Source organism: Arachis hypogaea, chromosome 11, assembly GCF_003086295.3.
Source record: "Arachis hypogaea cultivar Tifrunner chromosome 11, arahy.Tifrunner.gnm2.J5K5, whole genome shotgun sequence".
Lineage (NCBI taxonomy): Eukaryota > Viridiplantae > Streptophyta > Magnoliopsida > Fabales > Fabaceae > Arachis > Arachis hypogaea.
The window spans coordinates 102,757,098-102,771,971 of record NC_092046.1 but is presented as its reverse complement, the minus strand read 5'-3'; the positions used below and the strand labels follow the sequence as shown (position 1 = coordinate 102,771,971).

The 14,874-nt window shown below is 39.7% G+C and overlaps 2 non-coding genes across 2 annotated transcripts; one reads left to right on the top strand and one right to left on the bottom strand.

The window, feature by feature from the left end:
- The first annotated feature begins 8,624 nt into the window (after positions 1-8,624).
- LOC112725680 (small nucleolar RNA R71) lies at positions 8,625-8,728 on the top strand. The gene has a single exon (XR_003164771.1). It is a non-coding gene; the product is annotated as a small nucleolar RNA R71 (small nucleolar RNA).
- Positions 8,729-14,198: 5,470 nt separating this feature from the next.
- On the bottom strand, positions 14,199-14,302 carry LOC112725668 (small nucleolar RNA R71). Its single transcript, XR_003164760.1, has one exon. It is a non-coding gene; the product is annotated as a small nucleolar RNA R71 (small nucleolar RNA).
- Positions 14,303-14,874: the final 572 nt, after the last annotated feature.

The following is a 14,874-nucleotide window of genomic DNA, read 5'->3' as shown; positions in this document are numbered from 1 at the left end:
AATCCCACAAGGATTGGTGAGTGAGCAATTCGGATTAGAAGTGTGTTCTAGTTGAGCGAATCAAGATTGAGATGAGAATTGCGGAATGTAAAATTGGCGGGAAAGTAAATGACAAGAAAATTAAATGGCTGAATCTTAAATTGCATGAATTAAAGAGCAGAATGTAAATTGCTGAAATTAAAAGGGAATGGGGTGATTGCAAGAATTGAATTGCAGAATGTAAAGAGAAAGTGGAAATCAGAAATGGGAATTCATTGGGTTTAGGAGATATTGAATCTCCGAATCAAAACATGTATCTCTTCCTCAACCAATGCATTCATTGAATTTTGCTTGGCAATCTTATATGATTGGATCCCAATTCCTTGGCTCACCAATGCTCTCTAAAAACAAACAAATTCCCAATCCCTTGGTTTAAATGTTCATAAGAAGAGATGATGCTTGATCACTGATTATACCACACAATTTCATGAACCACAATTTGGTAGGATTACATGTCACAATATCCATCCAAACCCCAATCCAATCCACTGTGAGAAAGCTTCTCTAGCATGAATCCTCCATTCCTTTCCCAAGGCTCCGAAGGATTCCAAGTATGAGTAGTTTCTTTCCCAAGACAACTACTCAATGGAATTAGATCGAGAAGCTTTCTAACAAAATTCAAGAGAAAAGATTGAAGAAGAAGATAAACTATTATTGATTCATTGAATTACAATAGAGCTCCCTAACCCAATGAAAGGGGGTTTAGTGAATCATAGCTCTGAATTCAATTACAAAGAAAAGAAACTAGCTAAAAGTGAAAGTAAAAGTCCTCTCTAACTTAACTTCTATCCTATTTATACACTTTCTATATTGAGCTTCAGTTGTGCTTCTTGGGCTTTGAGGCCTCTCCTTGCTTTCCTTTTGCCTTGGGTTTATGATCCATAATCTTGATGAGGTTGTTGATCCAAATCCTGTAACATTTATTGAGCCAACTTAGTGATAATCAAATAATGACACATGACTCAATAAATTGAGATTTCAAACTCATCAATCCTTCAGGCCCAATCCCATAAACCATGATATTCAATTGGGTTTCATACCAAAGTAAGTTTAAGTTAATATTTGTGCTCAAAGACTAACTTAAATCACAATATTTTTGGCCCAGAAACCTTTTCCAAGAGTGGCGTTTAAGTTGTAGTTTAAGCTTAAACTGCAGCTTAAACGCCAGACACTTCCAGTGAGGCCTTTTGTAGAAGCACGTTTAAGCTTCAGTTTAAGGTTAAACTGAAGCTTAAACGTGGAAATGGAAGAAGGTAGCCCTGGAGAGTCATGTAGTCGAACACGTTTAAGCTTCAGTTTAAGGTTAAACTGAAGCTTAAACGTGGAGATAGGAAGGGCAGCCCTGGAGGTCGAACACGTTTAACCTCCAGTTTGAGGTCAAACTGGAGGTTAAACGTGGAAAAGGGTGGAGGCATACTGGAGGTCGAACACGTTTAACCTCCAGTTTGAGGTCAAACTGGAGGTTAAACGTGGAAGCTTAGAATGGTGGCCCTGGAGGTGTCGAACACGTTTAACCTCCAGTTTGAGGTCAAACTGGAGGTTAAACGTGGAAATGGAGAGAGCAACCCTGGAGTAGAAAAGCTATCGAACACGTTTAAGCTCCAGTTTGAGTCAAACTGGAGCTTAAACGTGGAATGGCTCCCTGGTACTCTTCCTGGTTCTGGCGTTTAACCTCCAGTTTGAGGTCAAACTGGAGGTTAAACGTGGAACTCCTCCCTGGGTGGCATACTCATTCTGGCGTTTAACCTCCAGTTTGAGGTCAAACTGGAGGTTAAACGTGGAATGCTCCTTAAGTGAGGCTTTTCATTCTGGCGTTTAACCTCCAGTTTGAGGTCAAACTGGAGGTTAAACTTCAATCCCAGCATTTCTTATCCTTCATGATTTTGGCGTTTAAGCTCCAGTTTAGGCTTAAACTGGAACTTAAACTCCACATGTGATATTCAAGCTTCCTTTATTGATTTTGTTGCTTCCTTGCTTAGCCTCTTCTTCCCTGAAATCATCCAACAATTGCATCAAAGTCTTGCAAAATTTCATGAGAAATCTTCCATTCATAGCATTTAAGTATATAACTAAAACTCATGGAATTTGCATCAAAATCATATTGTTTGGATGGTTCATTACTTTGTTCTTCATTTAACCATTTTTGGTTACTTTAAGCTCAAGAAAATGCATAAAACAACTAAAACTAACAGAAAAATGCTAGTGAAACTAGCCTATGATGCCTTGGCATCACAACACCAAACTTAATACTTGCTTGTCCCTAAGCAAGTCCTGAGTTATTTGAGAAGAAAGTATGAAACAGAAAGCAATTACATTGGCTATATTAGCAAGCATTTGAAGTTCATCAGAAGGGTTTTATGCAGAAAGTTGCAGCATCACTTTTTCATACTTATCAGGTAGGATTATCACTTTTTCATTGCATCCATCAAACATTGCTATGGCCTCTTGTTATTCTTATGTCTTTGGCACTTTTCTCTTCTTGTTTTTCTTTTCTTTTTCTTAGAGCTTCTTTTGCTCCTTGTTTGCTTAGTGTCATGTGTTGCACAAGCCTTTGGCATTTTCTTTTTCTTATCAGTGCACTACACATATCCACTTTAGGCATTTTAGTTCACATTTCTTCTTGAGACATTGGTGCCCAGCACCTCTTTGTGTGACTAAATGTTTTGTATTTAGGTTGCTCTTGATAATGGACTTTTGGTTGATAATCCCGGGTTAGTTAACCCAAGTTACCAAGTGTTGAAACACTCCTCAGAACCTATTCATCCAAGCATATCCTTAATACATAAACACCACAGGCATTTGTCTCAGAAGTTCAAACCATTGGTACCTAGCTTATTTTCTCAATTTTTTTTGCTTTTTGGTTGCCTTTTTCCGTGGCTTTTTCTTTTTCTTTTTCTTTCTTTTTCATGGCCAAAGACATTTATTCATCAAGATCCATAGACAATTTTCACTTTCTACATAAAAAATGATAATTCTACACTCTAATTTTAGTGATCTGACTAAACAATCAAGCATGCATACCACCACTTAATTCTACTTGATTTGTCACTAATTTAGCCAAGTTACTTTTGTTCAAACTTTTCTTTTATTTTTGGAAACAGAACAAGCATGGCACGCACTTGTTTAAGAAGGTGAAGTTATATCCAAACATCTAGGCATTCACTTTATTCAAAGCAATTAACAAACAACATACTAAAAAAAAAACTACACATTCCAGAAAGATTCAACATTTACAGTTAAACCAGAACACGCATGCTTTTGTTTGCCCTTTTTAAAGAATTATCAAGGAACAATACCACCTTGTGAAATTCCTTGTTTTCTCTTTGTTGTCAGGAAACATTTGATTTCTCCTTCTTCTTCCTAAATGTTGCTTCATGCTTTAAGGTTCTTGTTTCCTTTCCTGCAAAGAGTAATGAAGTTGCTTGCTTCTCAAGCACTTGAGTGGTTAGCTCAACTATGTGTGGGTAAGTATCGGATTCTTAGGTTGGTGTGTGAACACCAAACTTAGTCTCCCACTTACTTCTCTCTGTTCTTTGAATCCTTGAGTTATCTTGGAATGATGTGCTACTAAGGGTTTTAAGCATTTCTGTGACTGCTTAGAATAGTTGTTCCTTTCATATAATTCAAAGGTTGTTGTGTTCAGTTGATCTTTATGGTGGAACACCAAACTTAGAGTCACACATTCCCCTTTGACTTATTGATCCATGAATTCATTGTTTGGGTGAAACACCAAACTTAATTCTTTGCAATGCACAGAAACTACTTTACCCTTTTTATTGAAACAAATAAAAGAAACAGCAACAAGGTATTACCTCAGGTTGGGTTGCCTCCCAACAAGCGCTTCTTTAACGTCATTAGCTTGACGGTCAGCTTCCTCAGTTGAGGTGATATTTACTTTGTCCTTCTCCTCCACATCTCCCAAGTAATGTTTGAGTCTTTGACCGTTAACAATGAAGGTTCGTTGTGACTTTTCTTCCATGATTTCTACTTGTCCATAATTGGAGACCTTGGTGACAAGGAATGGTCCAGACCACCTTGATTTTAGCTTTCCTGGAAATAGCTTCAGCCTAGAATTGTAGAGCATACTTTTTGCCCTTCTTCAAATTTCCTTGGGGCTATGTTGCTGTCATGCTTCTTCTTTGCTCTTTCTTTGTAAATTTTGGCATTCTCATAAGCTTCCGCTCTGAATTCTTCCAACTCTTGAATTTGCAACATCCTTCTTTCTCCAGCGGCTTTGTTGTCCAAGTTCAGAAGTTTCAAGGCCCAGTATGCCTTGTGCTCCAACTCCAGTGGCAGATGGCAAGCTTTTCCATATACTAGTTGGTAAGGAGACATTCCAATTGGTGTTTTGAAAGCTGTCCTATATGCCCAAAGAGCATCATCTAGCTTAATCGACCAGTCCTTCTTGAAGTTCCCACAGTCTTTTCCAGGATCCTTTTGAGTTCTCTGTTAGATATTTCGGCTTGCCCACTTGTCTGTGGATGGTATGGTGTGGCTACCCTGTGTTTGACTCCATATTTTAGAAGCAATGCCTCTAATGGTTTGTTGCAGAAGTGGCTTCCTCCATCACTGATGATTGCTCTTGGAACCCCAAAACGGCAAAAAATGTGTTTTCTGAGGAAGTTCATGACTACCTTATTATCATTGGTTGGAGTTGCTATTGCTTCAACCCATTTGGAGACATAGTCTACTGCCACAAGAATGTAATTATTTGAGTATGAGGAGGGAAATGGTCCCATGAAATCTATCCCCCATACATCAAACAATTCAAGTTCCAGAATGAATTGTTGTGGCATTTCATTTCTTCTTGGCAAGTTCCCAGCTTTCTGGCATTCATGGCAGTGCTTCACTAATTCTTTTGCATCTTTGAAGATAGTGGGCCAATAAAAACCACACTGCAACACCTTAGCTGCTGTTCTTTCTCCTGCAAAGTGCCCTCCATAAGTGGAGCCATGGCAGTCCCATAAAACTTCCCTTCCTTCTTCCTCGGATATGCATCTTCTGAGTATGCCATCGGAACATTTTTTGAACAAGTATGGTTCGTCCCAGATGAAGTATTTGGCATCATTTACCAATTTCTTCCTTTGATGTTTGTTAAATTCCAAAGGTAAACTCCCAGTGGCCTTGAAATTTGCTATGTCTGCAAACCAGGGTGCTTTGTGAATTACCATGAGTTGTTCATCAGGAAAGTACTCATTTATATGTGTGCTTTGTGTGCTTCCTTCTTCACATGGTATCCTTGATAAATGATCTGCCACCTTGTTCTCTACACCCTTCTTGTCTTTGATTTCAATGTCAAATTCCTGCAACAAAAGAACCCATCTAATAAGTCTTGGTTTAGATTCTTGTTTAGCAAGTAAATATTTTAAAGCTGAATGATCAGTGAAGACAATGACTTTAGATCCAATGAGATAAGATCTAAATTTGTCAAATGCAAAGACTATTGCCAAGAGTTCTTTTTCAGTGGTTGTGTAATTCTTTGGTTAGCATTCAAGACTTTACTGGCATAATAAATCACATGCACCAAATTGTCTTTCCTTTGTCCTAACACGGCCCCAATAGCAAGGTCTGATGCATCACACATCAGTTCAAAGGTAAGTTCCAATCAGGTGGGGCAATGATAGGTGCAGAGGAAAGTTTTTGCTTCAAAAGTTCATAGGCTAGCATACAATTTTTATCAAATACAAAGGGTGTATCAGAGACAAGCAAGTTACTCAAAGGTTTGGCTATTTTAGAAAAGTCTCTAATAAACCTTCTGTAAAAACCAGCGTGTCCCAAAAAACTCCTAACTGCCTTGACATTACTTGGTGGAGGTAGTTTTTCAATGATTTCCACCTTAGCTCTGTCCACCTCCATGCCTCTATTAGAGATTTTGTGGCCAAGGACTATTCCTTCTGTGACCATGAAATGACACTTTTCCCAGTTTAATACTAGGTTAGTCTCTTGGCACCTCTTAAGCACCAAGGCAAGGTGGTGTAGGCAGCTGGGAAAAGAATCCCCAAATACAGAAAAATCGTCCATGAAGACCTCAATAAATTTTTCAATCATGTCTGAAAAGATGGACAGCATGCATCTTTGGAAAGTGGCAGGTGCATTGCACAATCCAAAGGGCATGCGTCTATAAGCAAAAACTCCATATGGACAAACAAATGATGTTTTCTCTTGATCACTCGGATCAACTACTATTTGGTTGTATCCTGAATATCCATCCAAGAAGCAATAGTAAGCATGTCCGGCAAGCCTTTCAAGCATCTGATCCATGAATGGGAGTGGGAAATGATCCTTTCTGGTGGCTTCATTGAGCTTCCTGTAGTCTATGCACATCCTCCACCCAGTGACGGTTCTTGTGGGTATGAGTTCGTTCTTCTCATTTGGTACCATAGTTATGCCACCTTTCTTAGGAACTACATGGATGGGACTAACCCATGGGCTATCAGAAATGGGGTAGATTACCCCTGCCTGCCATAACTTCTTGACTTCCTTTTGTACCACTTCTTTCATGACGGGATTCAATCTTCTCTGAGCTTGAATGGAGGGTCTAGCATCCTCTTCTAACAAGATTTTATGCATGCATATGGATGAACTTATCCCCTTCAAATCAGCTAGGGTCCATCCAATGGCATCTTGATGAGTTTGCAGCACCTTGATCAATTCTTCTTCCTGTTCTTGGCTCAGGGCAGAGCTAATGATAACAGGGTGACTCTCATCACTACCCAAGTATGCATACTTGAGATTAGGGGGCAAGGCTTTGAGCTCAGGTTTTGGTGCTTCCTTTTCTTCTTTCACTCTCTCTGGCATGCTTAGCATGGTTGTGTCAGCACCCTTGATATCACTAACTTCAATGTCCTTGGTGAACTCCTCCTCTGCCAATTCCTTTATTGTTTCCTCAAAAGTTTCTTGTACTGCAATGTCCACTACATCAACCCTCATGCATTCCCTTAGTGATTCTGATGGATAGCTCATTGCCTTGAATACATTAAACACCAATTTCTCATCATGTAGTCTAAGAGTGAGTTCACCCTTTTGTACATCTATGATGGCTCCAGCAGTAGCTAGGAAGGGTCTTCCCAGAATTATTGAAGCTTTGGCTTCTTCCTCCATATCTAACACCACAAAATCAGCAGGAAATATAAATTCTCCCACTTTCACCAACAAATCCTCAACTATCCCATGAGGGAATTTAAAAGTTCGATCTGCCAATTGGAGGGCCATTCTTGTTGGTTTGGCTTCCTCAATCTTCATTCTTCTCATCATTGTTAGCGACATCAAATTGATGCTGGCCCCTAAATCACACAAGGCCTTCTCCACCATGACTTCTCCTATAATGCAGGGGATTTGGAAACTGCCTGGGTCCTTCAATTTCTGAGGCAATTTGTGCTGAATGATGGCACTGCATTCTTCAGTTAACAACACAGTTTCCTCATTTCTCCAGCTTCTCTTCTTGGTCATTAATTCTTTTAAGAATTTTGCATAGAGTGGCATTTGCTCTATTGCCTCAGCAAAGGGAATGTTGATTTGAAGCTTCTTGAAAATCTCCAAGAACCTGGAGAATTGGCCATCCTTTTCACTTTTCATCAAACGTTGAGGATAAGGTGCTTTAGGTGTGTAAGGCTTCAGGACCTCTTTTTCTTTTTCTTTTGTTGCAAACGGTGTAACAGATTGTCCTTGTTCTTTGTCTTTCACATTTTCCTTTGCTTCATCCTCTGTGGTTTCCCTTGAAATCTCCTTTAGATTCTTTCCACTTCTGATGGTTATGGCCTTACATTCTTCCCTTGCAATAGCCTTGGCAGCATGAGAACCGCTTGTCCCAGGGGCTTGCTTAGTCAAATACAAAATTTGATTTTCTAGCTTCTGGATGGCAGCTCCTTGGTTTTGCAAGTTAGAATTTACTTCTTCCTTAAAAGCTTTCAATTCAATTATGTCTTGGCTCATGGTTGCAAGCATTCCTTCTATCCGGTTTAATTGATCTTGAAATTGTTGGTTCGGATTAGGTTGGGTATGTTGATTATTTTGGCCATGATATGTGGTTGGGAGTAGGTGCTTTGTGTGGCTTGGTATGATCTTTGGTTGGAGTTTTGGTATGTGGAATTGTTATGTTGGTTGTGGTTGTAAGGTTTGTGGTTTTGTGGTTGGGTTTGTTGGTTTCCCCACCCAAAGTTTGGGTGGTTTCTCCAGCCTGGGTTGTAAGTGTTGGAATGTGGATCATATGATTGCCTTTGTTGGTTTCCCACATAGTTAGCCTCATCCCAATCACCTCCTTCAATGCCTATTCCTCTTGATCTTGTGTGTGTATTGCAGCCACTTGCTTTGTTTCTAATTGCCTGGTAAGCTCTGCTAGTTGCTTGGCAAACACCTTGTTTTGGGCTAGAATTGTATCAACATGGTTCAGCTCCATGACTCCCTTAGTGTTGTGCCTTTCTGATGCATAGTAGTACTCATTCTCAGCCACTGTCTCGATCACTTCAATGGCTTCTTCCACAGTCTTTTTCCTGTTCAATGAACCTCCTGATGAATGGTCTACAGCCTTCCTTGATTCATAAGAGAGCCCATCATAGAAGATGTGCAGTTGCACCCAATCATGGAACATGTTTGGTGGGCATTTCCTTGTCAAGTCCTTGAATCTCTCCCATGCCTCGTAGAGAGTTTCACCATCTTGTTGTCTAAAAGTCTGAACCTCAGATCGAAGCCTATTGACCTTTTGTGGAGGGTAGAAACGTGCCAGAAACTTGCTTTCCACCTCATCCCATGTTGTTAGACTCCCCCTTGGGAATGATTCCAGCCACTTAGCTGCCTTGTCCCTAAGTGAAAATGGGAACAAAAGCAGTTTATAGGCATCTTCCTGGACTCCATTGGACTTCACAGTGTCACAAATTCTCAGGAATTTTGTGAGATGTTGGTTTGGGTCTTCATTAGCACTTCCTCCAAAGGAACAATGATTTTCCACAAGTGATATTAGCTGTGGCTTGAGCTCAAAATTGTTGGCCTGAATGGGTGGTTTCTGGATGCTACTACCACAATTCCCAGAGGTTGGGTTTATGTATGAACTAAGAACCCTCCTCTCAGGGATGGCATCGTTTCCATCAGCTCTCTCATGGTTGTGAACTTCTCTATCCATGTTGAGATCTAAAGCTTCCTCAAAATTGTCCTCAGATTCTCCTTCAGATTCCTCTTCTCCCACTACTCTCTTCCCTCTTGCTTCCCTTCTAAGTCTATGAAGGGTCCTCTCTGGTTCGGTATATGGAGGAGTTGATGTCTCTCCTCTCCTACCTGTCATACAAGAACACAGCTCAAACACAAACAAGTGAAATACTATTGGTTAATGGAAGAGTATGGTTAGCTCAATTGAGGAATTAATTCAAACAGTTAGTGAGTCAGTGAGTTAGTTGAATGAATTTAAAGGCATAAAGAAGGAAAGCATGTAACCAAGTGCAGAAATTAAAATTCAACAAGTATCTTGAACAGAATTAACAAAGCAAGAGAAAATTGCTCAATCTAGTTAGCTTCCAATTTGAGAATTGTCAATCGAAAACCAATCCCCGGCAACGGCGCCATAAACTTGATGCACATAAACTAGTTATGCTACGATTTAGGAAATTGCACGATCGGCAAAATTCCTTCCGGCAAGTGCACCGGTTATCGTCAAGTAAAAACTCACAATAGAGTGAGGTCGAATCCCACAAGGATTGGTTGAATGAGCAATTCGGATTAGAAGTGTGTTCTAATTGAGCGGAATCAAGTTTGAGATGAGAATTGCGGAATGTAAAATTGGCGGGAAAAGTAAATGACAAGAAAATTAAATGGCGGAATCTTAAATTGCATGAATTAAAGAGCAGAATGTAAATTGCTGAAATTAAAAGGGAATGGGGGTGATTGCAAGAATTGAGTTGCAGAATGTAAAGAGAAGATGGAAATCAGAAATGGGAATTCATTGGGTTATAGGAGATATTGAGATCTCCGAATCAAAACATGTTTATCTCTTCCTCAACCAATGCGTTCATTGAATTTTGCTTGGCAATCTTATATGATTGGATCCCAATTCCTTGGCTCACCAATGCTCTCTAAAAACAAACAAATTCCCAATCCCTTGGTTTAAATGTTCATATGAAGAGATGATGCTTGATCACTGATTATACCACACAATTTCATGAACCACAATTTGGTAGGATTACATGTCACAATATCCATCCAAACCCCAATCCAATCCACTGTGAGAAAGCTTCTCTAGCATGAATCCTCCATTCCTTTCCAAGGCTCCGAAGGATTCCAAGTATGAGTAGTTTCTTTCCCAAGACAACTACTCAATGGAATTAGATCGAGAAGCTTTCTAACAAAATTCAAGAGAAAAGATTGAAGAAGAAGATAAACTATTATTGATTCATTGAATTACAATAGAGCTCCCTAACCCAATGAAAGGGGGTTTAGTGAATCGTAGCTCTGAATTCAATTACAAAGAAAAGGAAAACTAGCTAAAAGTGAAAGTAAAAGTCCCCTCTAACTTAACTTCTATCCTATTTATACACTTTCTATATTGAGCTTCAGTTGTGCTTCTTGGGCTTTGAGGCCTCTCCTTGCTTTCCTTTTGCCTTGGGTTTATGATCCATAATCTTGATGAGGTTGTTGATCCAAATCCTGTAACATTTATTGAGCCAACTTAGTGATAATCAAATAATGACACATGACTCAATAAATTGAGATTTCAAACTCATCAATCCTTCAGGCCCAATCCCATAAACCATGATATTCAATTGGGTTTCATACCAAAGTAAGTTTAAGTTAATATTTGTGCTCAAAGACTAACTTAAATCACAATATTTTTGGCCCAGAAACCTTTTCCAAGAGTGGCGTTTAAGTTGTAGTTTAAGCTTAAACTGCAGCTTAAACGCCAGACACTTCCAGTGAGGCCTTTTGTAGAAGCACGTTTAAGCTTCAGTTTAAGGTTAAACTGAAGCTTAAACGTGGAAATGGAAGAAGGTAGCCCTGGAGAGTCATGTAGTCGAACACGTTTAAGCTTCAGTTTAAGGTTAAACTGAAGCTTAAACGTGGAGATAGGAAGGGCAGCCCTGGAGGTCGAACACGTTTAACCTCCAGTTTGAGGTTAAACTGGAGGTTAAACGTGGAAAAGGGTGGAGGCATACTGGAGGTCGAACACGTTTAACCTCCAGTTTGAGGTCAAACTGGAGGTTAAACGTGGAAGCTTAGAATGGTGGCCCTGGAGGTGTCGAACACGTTTAACCTCCAGTTTGAGGTCAAACTGGAGGTTAAACGTGGAAATGGAGAGAGCAACCCTGGAGTAGAAAAGCTGTCGAACACGTTTAAGCTCCAGTTTGAGGTCAAACTGGAGCTTAAACGTGGAATGGCTCCCTGGTACTCTTCCTGGTTCTGGCGTTTAACCTCCAGTTTGAGGTCAAACTGGAGGTTAAACGTGGAACTCCTCCCTGGGTGGCATACTCATTCTGGCGTTTAACCTCCAGTTTGAGGTCAAACTGGAGGTTAAACGTGGAATGCTTCTTTAGTGAGGCTTTTCATTCTGGCGTTTAACCTCCAGTTTGAGGTCAAACTGGAGGTTAAACTTCAATTCCAGCATTTCTTATCCTTCATGATTTTTGGCGTTTAAGCTCTAGTTTAGGCTTAAACTGGAACTTAAACTCCACATGTGATATTCAAGCTTCCTTTATTGATTTTGTTGCTTCCTTGCCTAGCCTCTTCTTCCCTGAAATCATCCAAGCAATTGCATCAAAGTCTTGCAAATTTCATGAGAATCTTCCATTCATAGCATTTAAGTATTATAACTAAAACTCATGGAATATGCATCAAATCATGTTGTTTGGATGGTTCATTGCTTTGTTCTTCATTTAACCATTTTTGGTTACTTTAAGCTCAAGAAAATGCATAAAACAACTAAAACTAACAGAAAAATGCTAGTGAAACTAGCCTATGATGCCTTGGCATCACACTGGAAGTGTCTGGCGTTTAAGCTGCAGTTTAAGCTTAAACTACAACTTAAACGCCACTCTTGGAAAAGGTTTCTGGGCCAAAAATATTGTGATTTAAGTTAGTCTTTGAGCACAAATATTAACTTAAACTTACTTTGGTATGAAACCCAATTGAATATCATGGTTTATGGGATTGGGCCTGAAGGATTGATGAGTTTGAAATCTCAATTTATTGAGTCATGTGTCATTATTTGATTATCACTAAGTTGGCTCAATAAATGTTACAGGATTTGGATCAACAACCTCATCAAGATTATGGATCATAAACCCAAGGCAAAAGGAAAGCAAGGAGAGGCCTCAAAGCCCAAGAAGCACAACTGAAGCTCAATATAGAAAGTGTATAAATAGGATAGAAGTTAAGTTAGAGGGACTTTTACTTTCACTTTTAGCTAGTTTTCCTTTTCTTTGTAATTGAATTCAGAGCTACGATTCACTAAACCCCCTTTCATTGGGTTAGGGAGCTCTATTGTAATTCAATGAATCAATAATAGTTTATCTTCTTCTTCAATCTTTTCTCTTGAATTTTGTTAGAAAGCTTCTCGATCTAATTCCATTGAGTAGTTGTCTTGGGAAAGAAACTACTCATACTTGGAATCCTTCGGAGCCTTGGGAAAGGAATGGAGGATTCATGCTAGAGAAGCTTTCTCACAGTGGATTGGATTGGGGTTTGGATGGATATTGTGACATGTAATCCTACCAAATTGTGGTTCATGAAATTGTGTGGTATAATCAGTGATCAAGCATCATCTCTTCTTATGAACATTTAAACCAAGGGATTGGGAATTTGTTTGTTTTTAGAGAGCATTGGTGAGCCAAGGAATTGGGATCCAATCATATAAGATTGCCAAGCAAAATTCAATGAACGCATTGGTTGAGGAAGAGATAAACATGTTTTGATTCGGAGATCTCAATATCTCCTATAACCCAATGAATTCCCATTTCTGATTTCCATCTTCTCTTTACATTCTGCAACTCAATTCTTGCAATCACCCCCATTCCCTTTTAATTTCAGCAATTTACATTCTGCTCTTTAATTCATGCAATTTAAGATTCCGCCATTTAATTTTCTTGTTATTTATTTTCCCGCCAATTTTACATTCCGTAATTCTCATCTCAAACCTTGATTCCGCTCAATTAGAACACACTTCTAATCCGAATTGCTCATTCAACCAATCCTTGTGGGATTCGACCTCACTCTATTGTGAGTTTTTACTTGACGATAACCGGTGCACTTGCCGGAAGGAATTTTGCCGATCGTGCAATTTCCTAAATCGTAGCATAACTAGTTTATGTGCATCAAGTTTATGGCGCCGTTGCCGGGATTGGTTTTCGATTGACAATTCTCAAATTGGAAGCTAACTAGATTGAGCAATTTTCTCTTGCTTTGTTAATTCTGTTCAAGATACTTGTTGAATTTTAATTTCTGCACTTGGTTACATGCTTTCCTTCTTTATGCCTTTAAATTCATTCAACTAACTCACTGACTCACTAACTGTTTGAATTAATTCCTCAATTGAGCTAACCATACTCTTCCATTAACCAATAGTATTTCACTTGTTTGTGTTTGAGCTGTGTTCTTGTATGACAGGTAGGAGAGGAGAGACATCAACTCCTCCATATACCGAACCAGAGAGGACCCTTCATAGACTTAGAAGGGAAGCAAGAGGGAAGAGAGTAGTGGGAGAAGAGGAATCTGAAGGAGAATCTGAGGACAATTTTGAGGAAGCTTTAGATCTCAACATGGATAGAGAAGTTCACAACCATGAGAGAGCTGATGGAAACGATGCCATCCCTGAGAGGAGGGTTCTTAGTTCATACATAAACCCAACCTCTGGGAATTGTGGTAGTAGCATCCAGAAACCACCCATTCAGGCCAACAATTTTGAGCTCAAGCCACAGCTAATATCACTTGTGGAAAATCATTGTTCCTTTGGAGGAAGTGCTAATGAAGACCCAAACCAACATCTCACAAAATTCCTGAGAATTTGTGACACTGTGAAGTCCAATGGAGTCCAGGAAGATGCCTATAAACTGCTTTTGTTCCCATTTTCACTTAGGGACAAAGCAGCTAAGTGGCTGGAATCATTCCCAAGGGGGAGTCTAACAACATGGGATGAGGTGGAAAGCAAGTTTCTGGCACGTTTCTACCCTCCACAAAAGGTCAATAGGCTTCGATCTGAGGTTCAGACTTTTAGACAACAAGATGGTGAAACTCTCTACGAGGCATGGGAGAGATTCAAGGACTTGACAAGGAAATGCCCACCAAACATGTTCCATGATTGGGTGCAACTGCACATCTTCTATGATGGGCTCTCTTATGAATCAAGGAAGGCTGTAGACCATTCATCAGGAGGTTCATTGAACAGGAAAAAGACTGTGGAAGAAGCCATTGAAGTGATCGAGACAGTGGCTGAGAATGAGTACTACTATGCATCAGAAAGGCACAACACTAAGGGAGTCATGGAGCTGAACCATGTTGATACAATTCTAGCCCAAAACAAGGTGTTTGCCAAGCAACTAGCAGAGCTTACCAGGCAATTAGAAACAAAGCAAGTGGCTGCAATACACACACAAGATCAAGAGGAAATAGGCATTGAAGGAGGTGATTGGGATGAGGCTAACTATGTGGGAAACCAACAAAGGCAATCATATGATCCACATTCCAACACTTACAACCCAGGCTGGAGAAACCACCCAAACTTTGGGTGGGGAAACCAACAAACCCAACCACAAAACCACAAACCTTACAACCACAACCAACATAACAATTCCACATACCAAAACTCCAACCAAAGATCATACCAAGCCACACAAAGCACCTACTCCCAACCACCATATTATG